The sequence below is a fragment of the Leopardus geoffroyi genome, chromosome A1 (assembly GCF_018350155.1).
Source record: "Leopardus geoffroyi isolate Oge1 chromosome A1, O.geoffroyi_Oge1_pat1.0, whole genome shotgun sequence".
Classification (NCBI taxonomy): domain Eukaryota; kingdom Metazoa; phylum Chordata; class Mammalia; order Carnivora; family Felidae; genus Leopardus; species Leopardus geoffroyi.
This window is the reverse complement of record NC_059326.1, coordinates 231,864,110-231,881,478: the sequence shown is the minus strand read 5'-3', so window position 1 is coordinate 231,881,478 and position 17,369 is coordinate 231,864,110. Positions and strand designations below refer to the sequence as shown.

The 17,369-nt window shown below is 44.2% G+C and overlaps 1 long non-coding RNA gene across 2 annotated transcripts in view; it reads right to left on the bottom strand.

Annotated features, from left to right (window-relative positions):
• Positions 1 to 3,713: 3,713 nt before the first annotated feature.
• Positions 3,714 to 17,369, bottom strand: part of LOC123578878 — an 89,153-nt gene continuing 75,497 nt past the window's right edge. For both annotated transcript variants that reach the window (XR_006702547.1, XR_006702548.1), the window contains exon 2: positions 3,714 to 4,508. This is a non-coding gene — a long non-coding RNA (uncharacterized LOC123578878). The remainder of the gene's footprint in view (positions 4,509 to 17,369) is intronic.

Genomic DNA, 17,369 nt, shown 5'->3' with positions numbered 1-17,369 from the left:
TCTGTCCCAAAAATAAATAAATAAACGTTGAAAAAAAAATAATAATAATAGAACTGGTAATTTACACATTTTAAATATAATTTTCTCCCAAGCTCATCGTAAGTCTTGAAGTCTAAATTAAAATAACGCAAAATAAATGCTGAAATTGAAATGCACCAAGATGATGGCAGTGGTTAACTTAGGGTGGATCTGACAAAGGATCATCTTCATTTTATTCTTCCAAGCTTCCAAATTCTCTACAATCTAGAGTTAATAGTTTTATTTTTAAAATTTCAATATCAGAGGCGCCTGGGTGGCTTAGTCGGCTAAACGTCTGACTTCAGCTCAGGTCATGATCTCACGGTTAATGGGTTGGAGCCCCATGTCAGGCTCTGTGCTGACAGTGCGACGGCTGTTTTGGATTCTCTCTCTGCCCCTCCCCCACTCATGCTCTCTCTCTCTCTCTCTCTCTCTCTCTCTCTCTCTGTCTCTCTCTCCCTCTCTCTCTGTCTGTCTCTCTCTCTCAAAAATAAACATTTAAAAAAATTTTTTTAACGTTTTATTTATTTTTGAGACAGAGAGAGACAGAGCATGAACGGGGGAGGGGCAGAGAGAGAGGGAGACACAGAATCGGAAGCAGGCTCCAGGCTCTGAGCCATCAGCCCAGAGCCCCACGCAGGGCTCGAACTCACGGACCACGAGATCGTGACCTGAGCCGAAGTCGGACGCCCAACCGACTGAGCCACCCAGGCGCCCCCAAAAATAAACATTTTTTAAAAATCTTCAGTAAAATTCTGAGGCCCACAAAAGCAAGCAGAACATCATGAAAATTACTTTCAACTCACAGGTCCCAAGCCAAAGGAACATGTCTTATTAAAACTCGCCGTGGATGAGCTTTAATATCTGTAAAAACATCCTCTTCTTCTGGAAAAATATACCCCAAACTGAAAACAGCGGTGGTCTCCATGGAGATGGGAGTGAGACTGCATTTTACTTTCTCTTTTACACATATTTGATCTGTGTTGCTTTATTTCTGTATTTCATCTACTAAAAAAAAAAAGTTTCCTAGTTTCCTTGAAAAAGTTTGACTTTTTAATGAAAATCCAACATGATCACAAACGCACACATTTTACAATTGCACAAGAGGAACGGATACAGAAAAAAAATTAATCTTTAAAACTCTGCAAACTGAAAAAAAGTTTAGGAAGTCACTGAGGTGACGAATGGGGGTTTCTTTCTGGAGTGACGGAAATGTTCCAGAATTAGAGAGCGGTGATGGTTGCCAAACCTTGTGCATATACTAAGAATTGTATTCTATGTGAATTGTATGTCAAAAAAATAAACAAAACCAAAACAAAACCAGAAAGCACTGAGGAGGGAGCATTGATTTGGGGCTGAAATATCTGGAACTCTTCTCCTGTAACAACTGTGTCTCCCTTCAGCCCAGAGTAGATGATGAAGGATGCTTCAGACAAACCAGCAGAGGCCATTGTTCTCCCGAGGCTATCTTACCCAACAGTAGGACCTTTCTTCGAATCAAATTGCCCTGGCCATACTCAGGGGAGACTCTCAGGGAAGATATATTTTTACCTCACCAGGACAGGAAACGTCCTCACCTGCTCAGAGTTGGAGACATTCGAGAAACTGCCCCTGTGGCATGATCATCCCCAGCCTTTCATCGTTATCTGTAGTTGTGGTGATGCCTGGATCAGCTGACTTTTGCAGAATAAAGAGCCATCCCCAAATGTAGTGACTGAAAACAACTACTTGTATAGTTTGTGATTCCACAGGTCAGCCATTTGGGCTGAGGCTCAGCTGGGCTCACTCAGCATCCACGTTCAGTGGCCAGTCAGGTAGGTTAGCTGGCTGTGAGCTGGGCTGATAGCGTGAGTGGGCCACACGTCCTTCTTCATCCAGTGGGCTAGCCCAACTTGCTCACACAGGGCAGCCTTCCAAGAGAACAAGGGAAGCATGCGAGGCCACTTCATCCACACTCTCTCCTGTTCAAATGGATTCCCAAGGTCAGCCCAGACTCAAGGCTTGGGGACACAGGCTCCACCTCTCGTGGAAAGAATCGTGGGGGTCACACTCTAAGATGCAGGATATAGGGAGAGGAATAATTGCGGTCACTTTTTAACAACCCACTATACAGCTCTAGCAACAGAGAGTCCAAAATCTTGAACACAAGGAAATAAATATTCAAGAGCTCTCAATTCACAGAGCTAATCTTCCCAGAGGGACACGAGGACCACGATGATTTAATGACTTCCAAGTCATGTATCGTTCAAAGAGAAACCATTTCCACTAGAGAAAACATCCCCACACGAACAGAAATGCATCTATATCCCTTACCACTGTGCAGCCCACTTCTCTTTAGAGCACCTCACCGTTTCATGTGGACAGAAGGGAGTTTGATTCTGACACCAGACAGACACCGGACTATTAGGATGTTAGATGAAGGTCGCTGAGAGAGGTCTGGAGATGGTCAACAGACACTTGAAGACATTCAGTGAATTCAAGTCAAGGGAAAGTGCTGGGATTATGGCTCTTAATGCAAAAAGCTATTTATGTTCTTGTATTCTCTGTCCCTCAAAGATGAGACCACCAGGTCAGGTCAGATGTTTTCTCAGATCCATCGTATGTTGCTTACTTTCATAGAGCGAGGGCAACTAACTGGGAAAACAAAATGATAATCTCGAAATAGAGAAGACTTGAAGTTGCCAAACATCTCAGCACATCAGAATCGTTCAGTAAACTCGGGGCGCCTGGGTGGCTCAGTCGGTTAAGCGTCCGACTTCTCCTCAGGTTATGATCTCACGGTTCGTGGGTTCGAGCCCCGCATCGGGCTCTTTGCTGACAGCTTGGAGCCTGGAGCTTGCTTCTGATTCTGTGTCTCCCTCTTTCTCTGCCCCTCCCCTGCTCACGCTGTCTCTCTCTGTCTCTCAAAAATAAATAAGTGTAAAAAAAAATTTTTAAAAAAGAATCGTTCAGTAAACTTATTACAAATACTACTTCTTGGACTCCACTCTCAGACATTATGATTCAGTAAGTTGAGGGGTTTAATAGGTGGGAAAACCTATAATTTTAGCAAGTGTCCCAGTTTGGGCAAGTTTGGTTTTATTAAGGAAGAAATGGGGGTAACCGTATCTGCTCCATCTGGCTTCAAGGGAGGCAGCAGTAGACATGGATGGATATAGCATGTTGGTCTACGGTGCATTTAACCAGATCCCATGAGCCTGGCCAATCACAGAAAGGAAAACTCTGAAGTGGGCAAGTGTATATTGGGTGCATTCCTACCTTACCTTCCAGGATCTCTACTTTCAGTCTTTTGCCACTTACTGATTGTTTGTTAAAATCTAGGACATTCGTGTTAGCCCAAGGGTACTACACGATTGCATACAGCTGCAAAACCCCCAAACCAGAATACTTACACGAGATAGAAAGTTATTGGTTCTCATGTAAGCAGCCCAGCACTGTCATACAAGTGAGCGCGATGGAACCAGAGGGAACCCGCTTGTTGCACCTCACCACTTTGCCATTACTAAACCTCATGGTGTAAGGTAGAACTCGAGCTCCAACCATCACATCCCAGACAGAAACTGGAGGAATGGAAGAGAAAAAGCAGATAACCCCTCCCTTTACAGAAACTTCATTGAGTTTGCGCACTACCCTTCCACTCACATTCCATTGGCCAGAACTTAATCACTTGGAAACGAAGTCACTAGAACGCAAGATTGGTGGATACCATCTCTATTCTAGACAGACATGGGATCTAAATTTCTATGGAAAAAGGAGAACCAGAAACTGTTGGACAAGACATTGCTGCCATATGTAGAACCTGTGTTTACAGCCTAGAAAAAGTTTTACGCACAAAGATGTTTGTTGTAGAATTATGGATAATACAGTTCGCCCTCGAACAATAAAAGGAAACAGAAAATCAGAGAAAATACATTTACAATACTGTGCCGTACTTATTAAATAACAACAACAACAACAACGTATAAGTGATTCCCTTCAGTTCAAACCTGTGTTGTTCAAGGTCAATCGTAATAGCAAGTATTTGGAAACACATTAAATGATCGACAATAGGAAAGTCGTTAAGTCAACTATGGTACATCAATTTAATAAAGTAATGTACAATCATTGCAGAGGTTGGTTACCAAGATTACATAATCATTTTCAGTTTGAAACAGTGTCTAGCCTCTTCCACCTTCTCTCTCAAACATGCACAAAGCACAAAAACTCAAAGCACTAAGATCTTACACTGAGAAACAGACCAACTGCCCACTCTGGATGCACTGGGAGATGTTGCTTTACTTACCACCACCATTACACCTTCTGCCACTGTCAACTTATATTTACACAGAAATACAAATCCAGGCAATAACTTGGCAGGAAGGAAGGCAGCGGAATCTTGGTGGTTTCTGGTTGATGATGTCTCAGGAGTAAGCTTTATTGGTGGAGACAGGGAGTCATGACAGCAGCACTAGCCGAGAATGGTAGCTTTTCATGTACTTCATTGGGTCTGACTATAAGAAAACAACAAGGGAGGGTGTCTCATGGGAGAACAGATGCACATTAGGTGAAAGACTTAGAACCTGGGAATCCTAGCAGGACCCCTGTGCATCTGTGGATTAGAGGAGGAATCCATTCATCTCACAAGAGGGCAGAGAAGTCTCAGGCACACCCACCCGCCTTGCCTTCTCTCCTCGTAAACACTGTGTTGGAACAGGTGCTTCTTTGTTTGATGGTAAGTATTAATGAAAACACTACTTCAAATCTAGAAACATCAATAGATGAACAGATCTTTGATGAATCTTCTGCATTAGACAGACACAGCTTGCAATTATTATTATTATTATTATTATTATTATTATTATTATTATTTTGGCATCTTCAGTAGGATTAAAGAAGGTCTGGCTATTTGGAAACACCTGCAGAATATCCAGAAGGCAAAACTGATCTGAGATGAGAAAACCAGAGCCTGATAATAAACAGGAGATGGCTGAGTAGGATGGCAAGAGACTCAAGATTCCATGCAAAATGAAAATGGCAGGGCAGGGAAACACTATTTACGTAATCACACAGTGATGAGTAAGCCCAAACCAGACTCATCTCTCAAAATGAAAGCACCCTCTCCACCCCTCAAAAATCCAAACTTGGAAACACAGAAGGGGAACAGTACAGGATGTGTGTTTAAAAAAAAACACAACAAAACTATAAAACATCACTAACAAAAGAAAAGAGAAAAAGTGAACAAGACAGATTTTCCATCTTTCTAGATTAGAGGACCTATAGAAAGGAAGGGAGACTCCCTCTGTTGGTGGGAGTGTAAACTTTCTGAGAAGAGGCAGCTTCTCAGGAGAAGTCACACTGCCTCCTAATGTGTTTTCTTATTTTTATCAGCATCCCTGTTGATGATAGGGAGCCATTTTAGACATTTTTGACATTTTTCTCCCTAATCTCCCCTCCTCATGAAATCTGAAAACTCCAGGGGTGCTGAGGACCTGTGTCCTATGCATGTAGCTGTACTTTTTATACAGAAGCAAGACTTTTCCCACCCACTCCCATAAAAGTGTTTTTGGAGATTAATGGCATTCTGTAGAAATCAGCTAAAATCATTTTCGCGGTCAAGCTGTTATGACTTTGGCCAATGGGAGCACTTCTGAGCTGAATTCTATGCCCTTTTTGTCCACTAATCTGAGAACCCTTCCTCGCTTTCTGTAATCATGAGCAGTTCCAGCCCCGGCTCATACCTTTCCTGGCCTGAAATAAGCCATTTCTCTAAGGAGCCACGATTACTCATAGAGGTGAGTGGTGTTAAAGGCCAAGAGCTGGTTAGGAGGGGTGCTCACTGCTGCTGAGGTGATATTGTTTCTAGGCCATCTCAAGGGTCAGAAATAGAAAATGAACATGGGGGATGCCTGGGTGGCTCAGTCAGTTAAGTGTTGGACTCTTGGTTTCAGCTCAGGTCATGATCTCATGGTTTCATGGGTTTTCAGCCCCGCATAGGGTTCTGTGCTGGCAGCACAGAGCCTGCTTGGGTTTCTCTCTCTCCCCCTCTCTCTGCCCCTCCCCTGCTCATGTTGTCTTTGTCTCAAAATAAATAGATAAATTTAAAAAAATGTTTTTTAATGAACACGGAAAATACAGCACAGGGAATATAGTCAATAATATTGCAATAGTGTTGTATAGTGACAGATGGTGACCACACTTATCATGATGAACACTGCATAAGGTATGTAATTATCGAATCACTATGTTGCATACCTGAAACTAAAATAACACTCGCTTGGGGCGCCTGGGTGGCGCAGTCGGTTAAGCGTCCGACTTCAGCCAGGTCACGATCTCGCGGTCCGTGAGTTCGAGCCCCGCGTCAGGCTCTGGGCTGATGGCTCAGAGCCTGGAGCCTGTTTCTGATTCTGTGTCTCCCTCTCTCTCTGCCCCTCCCCCGTTCATCTTTAATATGTGCCTTACACCCCTCAGTTGGTTGAGCATTTGACTTCAGCTCAAGTCATGAGCTCATGGTTCATGGGTTCAAGCCCCAAGTCGGGCTCTGTGCTGACAGCTCACAGCCTGGAGCCTGCTTCGGATTCTGTGTCTCCCTCTCTCTCTGCCCCTCCCCTGCTTGTGCCTTGTCTCTCTCTCTTTCTCTCTCTCTCAAAAATAAATAAAAAATGTTAAAAAAAAATGATCTAGTACGCATATTAAAGTCACTTGAAATAATCCTTTCTCTGTCATGTCACCAATTTGACATACAATTGCATCTGTTTCAATTTGCTTTAAAATTACTAATACCTATATGAGTCAGAAGCTAAAACAATGCAAAAGGAACACACTGAAATGTATTAGTAGGTAACTATTTCATTGATTTCTTGTTCATCCTTCCACTGTTTTTATAAATGTGTGCACAAGATATAAGAATATCTCTTACTTATCCTGGCAAAGTTAACTTTACTAGTTAGCAGAATTTTCATTTAATACATATTAAAGATAAGTTAGCATCTCTTTTAAACCACTTTTCGCCTTAAAACATACTTAAAATTGTGTTTTATTAAGGGACACGTGTTAGCCTTAACCCACCTTGTTCTCTAGGCTTTTCCCTGCTTTTGGAAACACTCTTTTTTTCATATCCATGGAACACACCCCTTGACTTTCCTGCACCTGATATTCAGGCTCGTTTGAAGTCTCTCTTCTCACTGTCTCTTAAACACCAGTGTTCTCTCTGATCGTCCATGCTTGTGTCTCTCCCTGGGCAATTGAATCCACTCTCCTGCCTTTAATCTCCACCTACATATTAGCAAATCTAAATTCTATAGCTTTACCCGTGACCTAACTCCTGAGCCCCCAACACACACATCCAACTGCTCACAGGCTATCTCCATTACACACCCACACACATTGGACATAGAGCACATAGCACTTTGAGTTCATCATCCTGTCCCCCTCCATCTGTCCCCCAGTCTTCTTGGTGTCAGACACTGCACCCACCTGATGGCCCAGCCATCAGACTTCCCTTCTGCTGTCACCTCCTCTCTTACCCAACTCCAGGGCCTGCTCTCACTCCCACCTGCTACATGGCATCCCAGCCCATCCACTTGTCCTGGCCCCGTCCCTCTGCCGGGTCTTTAGGCCCCATCTTAACGACTACAACTGGAGGCCTAGGAATTACACATTGTCAGTATAATGTTAAATGCTCCGAAAGCACCAACTCAATGCACTGATGTGATATAAGCTCTTACTAACAACAGCTATAAGTATTACTAAGGTCGTTCATGGATAACAAGATAGTCTCCAAACAGAATCTATCTTTAAGATTGATTACTTTGCATTTGATTAATCAATTGCTTTTCATTTAATTTGATTCACATCCTCATTCTTATGGGCTTGAAGCTAAAACACATGTGATTTCCTAACTTGGAGAGTCATATAGACATAAGTGGGGGTAACTCATTCTGAATGATACAGTTGGATCCCAGACCACTATAAACAGCTGTCCATTCTTAATTAAATGCTATAGATTATGTTTTATCGTACGGTCATATTCCAAATCTGCTGTAAATCAGAGAAATGATGCTTCAGCCTTGAAACATCACTCGTAATAACAACAAGACCCCCAAAAAGGCATAGCCTTTTATTTTACCTCAGGTTAGTGGAGAATAGTTTTATTATGTCTGCCTGGGATACAGGTCTTTCTCTGTTGGAACATTCACTGTGAGGCTGAGATTACAGAAGTGCTATGTCATGAATATAGAGGAAATGTGTTTCTGCATAGTGTGAGTGATAATTAGCAATTGATAAAGAGCCTCAGCTGGGTTAAGACCTTGAAATAAATGGATTTATGTTGGAAGGTAAGCCAGAAAATATAAGGCTATCTACTGCTAAGGGGAAAAAATTGCTGCAAAGTACTGATTGTTTAGCCAGAGGCTAAAATTTCTGCAAAAGATGTGAGATAGAAACTTTTGAATAATCAAAAGCATTACAATTTTAACCTCACCAGCACTTGTTTTATTAATCCAGAGGTCTAACAATTTTTCCTGAAAACAAAAAATACACCTTCATCATGCCATGGCAAGTGAGTATCAGAGAGCTAAGAATCGTGGAATGGGGAAGGGACCCGGAGATACCACCTGGCTGTCCCTCTGAGAATATTCCAGGGTATCAAGACTCTATCCTCTGTTTACAACCCCAGACAAGGAAGTTCTCATCCTCCAAAATCATTAACGTGATTCAAAATAAAAACCTCTTCTTGTTTTTAACATCCATTTATTTATTTTGAGAGAGAGAACAAGTGAGCGGCAGAGAGAGAGAGGGAGGCAGGGAGAATCCCAAGCAGGCTCTGCACTGTCAGCACAGAGCCTGACACTGGGCTCAATCTCACGAATCATCAGATCATGACCTGAGCTGAAACCAAGAGCTTAACCGACTGAGCCACCCAGGTGCCCCTAAAGTCTCCTTTTGATGAAGAATTAATTTTACTGATAGTTGAAGTTAGAATCCAGGTATATTTCTCTTTCTGTTTTCAGTTGCAAGGGAGAAAAACGTCCACCACTAATTCCCGCCTCTGTGCTCTGCTGAAAAGACAGAAACCTGGTTCTGCCAGATCTCAGCTGAGGCGTCAAGCTGTGGGCCCAGGAGTGGCAGGGAACTGTACCTGCCCTTCCAGAATGGTCCAACTAACCATTGGAAGGGCAAGATGCTCTTCAGAGATCAGGACGGAGAGGTGTAGTTGAAGTGTAAGTCAAAACCAGAGGCAGCACACCAGCAGGAAAAAGGGGGCTCAGAGGAGGAAACAGAGATAGGGGGGCTTACCTTCAATGGGTATGAAGGTACAAGGGTATTACGTAGACCACCTACAGTTTTGTCTGTGGAGGGAAGTGACTGTTAAGTGTACTAGGTCTGCTGAAAGAGTTCTTGAGTAAACACAGAAGATTAGATAGATGATCATAGATGATGATAGATGATGATGATAGATGATAGATATATGTATAGCTAGCTATCTAGATGGATAGATGATAGATAGATAGATAGATAGATAGTAGACAGATAATAGATGTATAGCTAGATGGATAGCTAGATGATAGATAGATAGATAGATAGATAGACAGATGGATGACAGAGGTAGGCAAGACACAAGTATAAGTATCAAACTACTGAATTTTTTCTGGAAAATTCTTTTGCACAAAACTTGCTGCAAGGGATCTGGAAGTGCCAGTCCGACACCAAAGTAAGAGTCATTGCTCTGGTGCCTCTAAAAAACAGGACACCAGCTCTGAGGTCTCTTTCCTCTTTCTTCTCCAAGAGCATATTTTCATGGTCATAAAGATAATCTCATTTGATGCCTATTTAGCAGAGTTGAACACAGATGTGGAAAAGCGGACCGACTCACTCAATCTGTGGCATTTTTCCTGAGACTGCATTCGCTCAGAGGTATTAGTCTTTCCAACACATTCCAATGCCTGTGGATTCTCTTTTTTAATCATGCTATGCTTTCATGTCCTTGGAAAAATCTAAGTTCATCTGGTAATTGGTCAAAATCACTAAGACTTCAACAAAAAATGGACCGAGGTCATGAAGAGACATTTACAAAAAGAAGAAACAAACCTTATTAACAAGCATATGGAAAAGTATTCGCGCGCGCGCGTGCGTGTGTGTGTGTGTGTGAGAGAGAGAGAGACGGAGACAAAGAGACAGAGAAAGAATTGAAGCAAGTAATAGTTTTCTGTATCAAATTAGCCTCTAATTATAGCATAATTATATAATTAAAATCTAATATCAAATTATATAATTATAACTGCTGCAGAGCACACGGACGAGACAGGACACATAGTGCCGCTGGGAACGCAGCTAGACAGAATTCTGAAAGGCAATTGGACAATATTATCGACAAACACCAACATGTGCATTTCCAGGGGTGCAGGAAGCTCAGAAATAGTATTTTGTTACGGGGAAATAGTGACAATAGAGAGCAAAGTGTTATGCAAGATGTTTTCTACGGCGTTATGACTAGAAGCAAGAGATTACATAGCTGTATAAACTATGGAATAATCTCACAAAACAGTAATATGAAGCTATAAAAATGTTGACAAAAATGATAACATTTAGAAATGCTTATTTTAGGGGCGCCTGGGTGGCGCAGTCGGTTGGGCGTCCAACTTCAGCCAGGTCACGATCTCGCGGTCCGTGAGTTCGAGCCCCGCGTCGGGCTCTGGGCTGATGGCTCAGAGCCTGGAGCCTGTTTCCGATTCTGTGTCTCCCTCTCTCTCTGCCCCTCCCCCATTCATGCTCTGTCTCTCTCTGTCCCAAAAATAAATAAACGTTGAAAAAAAAAATTAAAAAAAAAAAAAAAGAAATGCTTATTTTAATGTAAATTTAAAATAACAAGATAAGTGACTTGTATAACACACAACACTGGTTAAACTTTTTTAAACTAGAGAACAATAGATACCAGAAGAAAATCCAATGAACGATTGCAAGATGATTTTGAGGGTTTTTGTTTTGTTTTGTTTTTGCTTTTGTGGGTGTGAATTCCTTGGCAATTTATACTTCTTTCTAATGAGCATATTGCATTTTTCCCCCAAATCACAACGCATTAACTTTAAAGAACACATAGGCTTCTCACCATATACATCTTTTTTACATCTTAAAATTACTTAAATCTTAAAATCACTATCAACCTCTTGTCTTTTCTCTGCCAAGGCAAAATAATTCTTGTTCCTTAAACCTTTTCTTCACAGTCTTACCAAATCAACTCTTTAATTACATTTGTTACCCTTCTCTGAAAAGTTTTTCTAGGTCCTTCTTTAAGAACTTTCCAAAGAAAATTCTGATATATTATGAAAGAGCTCATAGGATCTCTGTTATCAAAGATAGAAAGCAAGGAAAATTTTAGTTATCTCTGGGGTTTTTTTTTAGTGTTTATTTGTATTTTTTAGAGAAAGAGAGACAGAGCACAAGTGGGAAGGGACAGAGAGAGAGGGAGACACAGAATCTGAAGCAGGCTCCAGGCTCCGAGCTGTCAGCACAGAGCCCAATGTGGGGATCGAATTCAACGAACCGCGAGATCATGACCTGGGCCAAGGTCAGACACTTAACAGACTGAGCCACCTAGGCGCCCTGAGTTATCTTCGTTTAACTCAGACTTTTTTTAATGCAAAAAAAAAAAAAATGAGGCTAAGAAAAATGAAGTGCCTTTCATGGTGTCCCAGAGCCAATCAGCACCACGGCCAGGCTCTTCTCTTACTCTGTTACCTACAGAACCTGGTTAACACATCCATTTCACTCCCAGGTCTGGCTCTCACTCTCTCTCTCTCTTCTGGAACCTACTCTGGGTCTCATGCTCATTGTTCACGTATTCATGAAACCTAAGGATAAACGAAAATGTACATAACTTGCATCTCACCAATTTTCAGTAAAATAACGAGCAGCATTTCCCTTACGATTGTTTAGACACATTCACAACCTTCCTTATTCACATACTGGAGAGGAGCAGAGACAAGGTTTAGCAGAATCCAGGAGGCGACTCATCAAAAGACAATTGTGCTCATCCTGAAACAGGATCTCAGACTCATAATTGAAAATAGCTGAGTACTGATGTTAGAAACTTTACTAAAACGATGAATCATGCATTGAGGCAAATAGCAACACTCATAAGAAAGTAGAAGGCTGGCCATCGCTGCCAACATCTACTCTTAGCCAAGGTTCTCCCTGGAGCTACTCTGTGCTGGAGACTGGTCCTTGCCAGGCCGTAATCTTCATGAACCCCCACTTCTCAAGCCTTCCTTGAAGCAGAAGAGACAGTTAACCATTGAGATTCGAAGAGTCTCCCTTGTGGGACACATTGTATATGTGTACACAGCAAAAGTGAGCAAAAAACATGACGTGTCGACAAAGCAAGTGATTCTGTGCAAGCCGGAAAGCTTTGAAATAAGATTGATTGAAAGAAGTGAAAAAGACACAGCAAACCAAAATATTGACGATAGGGGCAGTGGGTGGCTCAGTCGGTTAAGTGCCGGACTTCAGCTCAGGTCATGATCTCACGGCTCGTGAGTTCGAGCCCCACATCTGTGCTGACAGCTCAGAGCCTGGAGCCTGCTTCAGATTCTGTCTCCCTCTCGCTCTGTCCCTCCCCAGCTTGCACTCTCTCTCTCACTCTCTCTCTCTCTCTCACATATAAATACACATTAAAAAATTTCTTTCTTAAATGTTGATAAGAGAATTGAAGGGCTTTAAAAATACTTCTCTACAGGGTGCCTGGGTGGCTCAGTTAAGTGTCTGACTTCAGCTCAGGTCATGATCTCACGAGTTGTGGGTTCGAGCCCCACATCAGGCTCTCTGCATCAGCACAAAGCCCACTTCGGATCCTCTGTCCCTCTCTCTCTCTCTGACCCGCCCCTGCTCATGCTCTCTCTCAAAGATAAATAAACATTAAAAAATTTTTTTAAATACGTCTCTATGTCATGTAACTTAAAAAAAAAAAGTTTTCAACCTTGCTGCTTCTTTGTAATGCGAAAAACTTCAAACTTACAAACTCTGTAAATGACCAAATGACCCAGCAGGGTTAAAAAAGAAAAGGACAACAAATGTTCATAGATAATGCATACTGGAAGGCAGCTGGGGGACAGCGTCCATCAGATGAAAAGGAATTGCCATTACGGTACCTGAAACGGGAAAACGGGATTAGCAACACGCATCTATAAGGGAAGGAAAATGTCTGGTTGGTACAAAGGAAAAATCCTCCCCCGAAAATCGCCAAATCTGATCAAGGGTTGTTTCGTCATTAGTTATAAATATAACATAAACATAGATACGGCTGCCCTCTCTGAAATTGCTGCTTTGGTAGGTCGGACATTGTTTAACAGAACCAAATAAATTAATATGTGAGATGTATATCCTTCCTTGGAGATCAAGAATTGAGATCCTTCGAGGCAGGCCTTTGGCTATAGCGCTAAACTCCCTGCTGTGAAGACAACCTTTGAGCGCCAGCCCCAAGGTTGACTGGCGAACTTGGCCCCAAGCAAGCAGCAAAGGAGGGCATCTCAAGCGAGTGATTCCTGGCTGCTGACTGCTCTGCTCAGAGTGAAGATTACCTGGGTCCCTACCGTCTCCCCTAATCTCTACCACGTCTGCTTTCAAGGCCCCTCAGCCGGCGCCCCCAAATCTGGAGGAGCACGGGGTCGCCTCACATGTAGAAAGAAGGATGCGCACCGAGCCTGGCCCAGGCGAAGGCACTCCGAGAGCAGACCCAGGAGCCGGGCCGCCAGGGTTCAAGTCCCGCCTGGGCCACATTTCCACCTCCACCTCCGGCTCCCACTTCCTTTATCGGGAACCGGAGCCCCAGATGGCCTGTCTCCGAGGGTCACGTCAGTCCTGGTTGGGTCGCCACATACAAAGTCCTCAACCTAACAGTGCCTGGCACGCCAAGAAACTCCAGATGCTAGCTGTTCGCGTGACACGTGCAATTCCAGACGAGTCTGTGCGTCCGTTGAAACAGATATAAAAATATGCCCGGAGTACAGAGTTACCTATGCTAATGTGTTCACACATATGGATGAAAGTTTGTACCGTGAGAAAGAAATACCTCCAGATTAAATACAGCAGAGCAACCACAGCAAATACTTGTATTTTCCTAGTTTCGGCTCTAGACACTCCCCAGGGACTCAGGCGATCCCTCTCTCCCCTGCATTATAAACACGACTGTCAAAATTAATCTGCAGTATTAGGGGTAGTGTTGACAGTTTCATCTCTATAAACGTTATTACTGTATCTTTTTTCGAAACCCACAAACCTCTGCCCATCTTCTCCATCCGGAGGGAGAAGCATTTCTCCTCATCGATAGAAATTCAATTTGCTGCTCAAGTTAAGAAGCAGTAAACTTCTCTCCCCCTTGCTTTACTGCTGCTTTCACAATCATAAAACGAGCCTAACGTTTAAATGTTAGAAAGCACTTAATGTTTAATCGTTGGAGATTAAGTCGCTTTCATGATGCCTGAGCTGCCTGGCAACAGGTTAGACATTGATTGCCTGCCTGCTCCGAGGGGCAGGACTGCAGCTCGGAAAAACATCTGCCCGGCTTCCCAGGGCTCGTAAATGCCAAAGGATATGAAAAGTTTCCTGTCCCAAAGTAGTTGCAAGTTCCAAGGAGCCAGCGCAGAGCAGCGCTGGGCCACACTCGGTTCGCTAAAGGAGAAACACGTACGCACAGGAATTTGTGATGGTCTGGGGCCCCAGAGTCTGGCCAAGCTGGGGCCTCCCAGAGCTTTGGCCGTGGCCAGGAGGAGCCCCTCGGTCACCACACTCTCGAAATGCAAGGAGCAGACAGGGCCTCACGTGAGAAACGCCTCGAAAAGGCCCATTCAGCATTCATCCCGTGTCATGTGGCTAATCGAAGAACCATTCCCAGCAATGTGCTGGCACTCCACGCCTATAGAATGGCTTTCTTTCGTCCCTCTCAATCAGACCAGGGAACAGAGGCCAAAGAAGGAAGGGAATAATTGCCGGCTGTCCCCCATTCAATCTCTAACAGCCAATTTTGAAAGAAAAGAATTCAGCACGAATTCTCAGAAGGATGTTAACATCCTGAACGACATCCTAGACCCAGACCTCGAGCCCAGAGGAGGCTTTGTGAATGGGGAGCACTGCCCTGTGAGGAAGGACCCAGGGTACCACCATGACAGCCATTCCCTACTGAGTCACGTCTCAGAAGCAAAGATTCTGAGTTCAAATCCTTGCTCCCCCACTCGCTGACACCCTGAAATTGGGCAAGACCCTCTCTCAATTCAGGTTCTTTTTTATTTATTTTTTATTTTTTTTTTCATGTTTCTTTATTTTTGAGAGAGAGAGCCATAGAGTGGGAGTGGGGAAAAGGCAGAGAGAGACAGAGACACAGAATCCAAAGCAGGTTCCAGGCTGTGAGCTGTCAGCACGGAGCCCGACGCGGGGCTCGAACCCACAAACTGTGAGATCATGACCTGAGCCGAAGTCGGACGTTCAACCGACGGAGCCACCCAGCTGCCCCTAGGGTTCTTTTTTATACAAAGAAGCTCATGATGTAGGAAGATTGTGCAGGATGGGTCATCCAGTAGGAACCCAGTGGATGTTAATGCAAACTGAATCTAGAATAAATTCATCATCAGAGCCCAGCGAAAGCCAGTTGTGTGTGTCATTTGGAGCTTCAACATTGAATAAATTGTCTCCATTAAATCCCTTTATACTGAGCTTCCCAACCTCAGCACTGTTGACAACTGGGGCTGAATAATTTGTGTTGTGAAAGGCTGTCCTGAGCACTGTAGGATGTTCAACAACATCCCTGGCCTCTACCCACCAGATGCCTCTAGCTTGCCCACCCCCAAGCTGTGACAAACCACTGTCTCCAGACACATGTTCCCCTATGTTCCCTGTGGGGCAAAACTTCCCCCAGCTGAGAACCTCCGCTTTGTATTATCATCGGATGCTGGGAACTTGATGGCAAAAAATATTCTTTGCTCCCCATAGACTGCATATTAAACAGAGTCAGGTAACTTTCCAGGTGATGGCACACTTATCGGGGCACCTGGGAGGCTCAGTGGGTTAAGCGTCCGACTTCGGCTCAGGTCACGGTCTCACTGCTCGTGAGTTCAAGTTCTACATCGGGCCCTGTGCCGACAGCTCGGAGCTCAGAGCCTGGAGCCGGCTTCAGGTTCTATCGCCTCCTCTCTGTGCCTCCCACACTCTCTCTCTGTCTCAAATATAAACACTTAAAAAAAAAGTTCTCTGGTGGCTATTCTCTGAAGGCCAGAGACGGGGCCTGTGGTGACTGGGATGGACATGATGGAATCCCAGAACAGTAGAGGCCAAGTGACAGCACTTACCTACAAGCCAGGTGAGCATCTGGGCAGCAAGGATAAGGTGATCATCAGAATGTTTGATTCCCACAGGAATCTTAGGTGGTGGCTAATTGACCAGGGTATCCCTTGCGAGGAAATAGATGAGCGGCACCCTAGACCGATCCTTGATCCACCTAACAGGGCCCACGGTAGCCATACTGGAGAGGCAGCTCATCACCCAGTTTCCAAGGTCAGCACCTGCCCGGGAGCTGCACCTATGAGCCTGGCTCCTCTTACCCTCCTTCACCCCAGACCCCTAGCCTCCCTCCTTGTCCTGTTTTCCTCCATGATATTATCTCTATCTGAAATACCTTCTTCCTTCATTCGGCAGCGGCCTTCGATGCACGAGGCATTGCTCTAATGCAGGGGACGACGTACGTGAACAAAACAAAATTCCAGACTCGCAGAACAGCCCTGTATTTGTCTGGCTTATTACCTATCTCCCGGATCGTATTGTCCTAGAGAGCGGGGATCTTGTCTGTCTTGTTGACTGCTGTGCCCCAGCATCTCGAAAGGCACCTGGTGTATACAGTAGGTGCACAGTAAATAGGTGCCGAATGAATGACTAGATCATCTGCTTGCTGTTGAGAAGAGTCTGTGTCTCTCCCGTGGTTTCCCTTTTCCTCTGACATCTTTGAGTCCCAGCCTTGCTTCCTCAGTCGGGTCACACCACAGGCCAAGCCTTGGTTATACTTGGTGAGCATCTCCGTCAGGTCCATGGGTGAGGACGCAGGGACAAGTGGCCCAGGAAAGGTGTGGCCGTCAGAAGGATGATCAGTAGGGGTTCTACTGATCTCTCTGGGGTTCTAATCCTCTCCGTCTGGAATGGGGTCCAGAAATCTGTCAAAGTGCCCAGGCAGCTTGGGGTGGGGGTGGGGGGCTCTGCTCTGGCACACCCACACTCAGTATCTTCACTCCATTCTTGTTCTTCTCCAGGAGCGTCAGTGGCTCCCTCTTCTTCCCCAGAGCATGATTCTGAGAAGGACTGAGCGTGTGTGGGAGCGCAGGAGGTTGGAGAAGAGAATG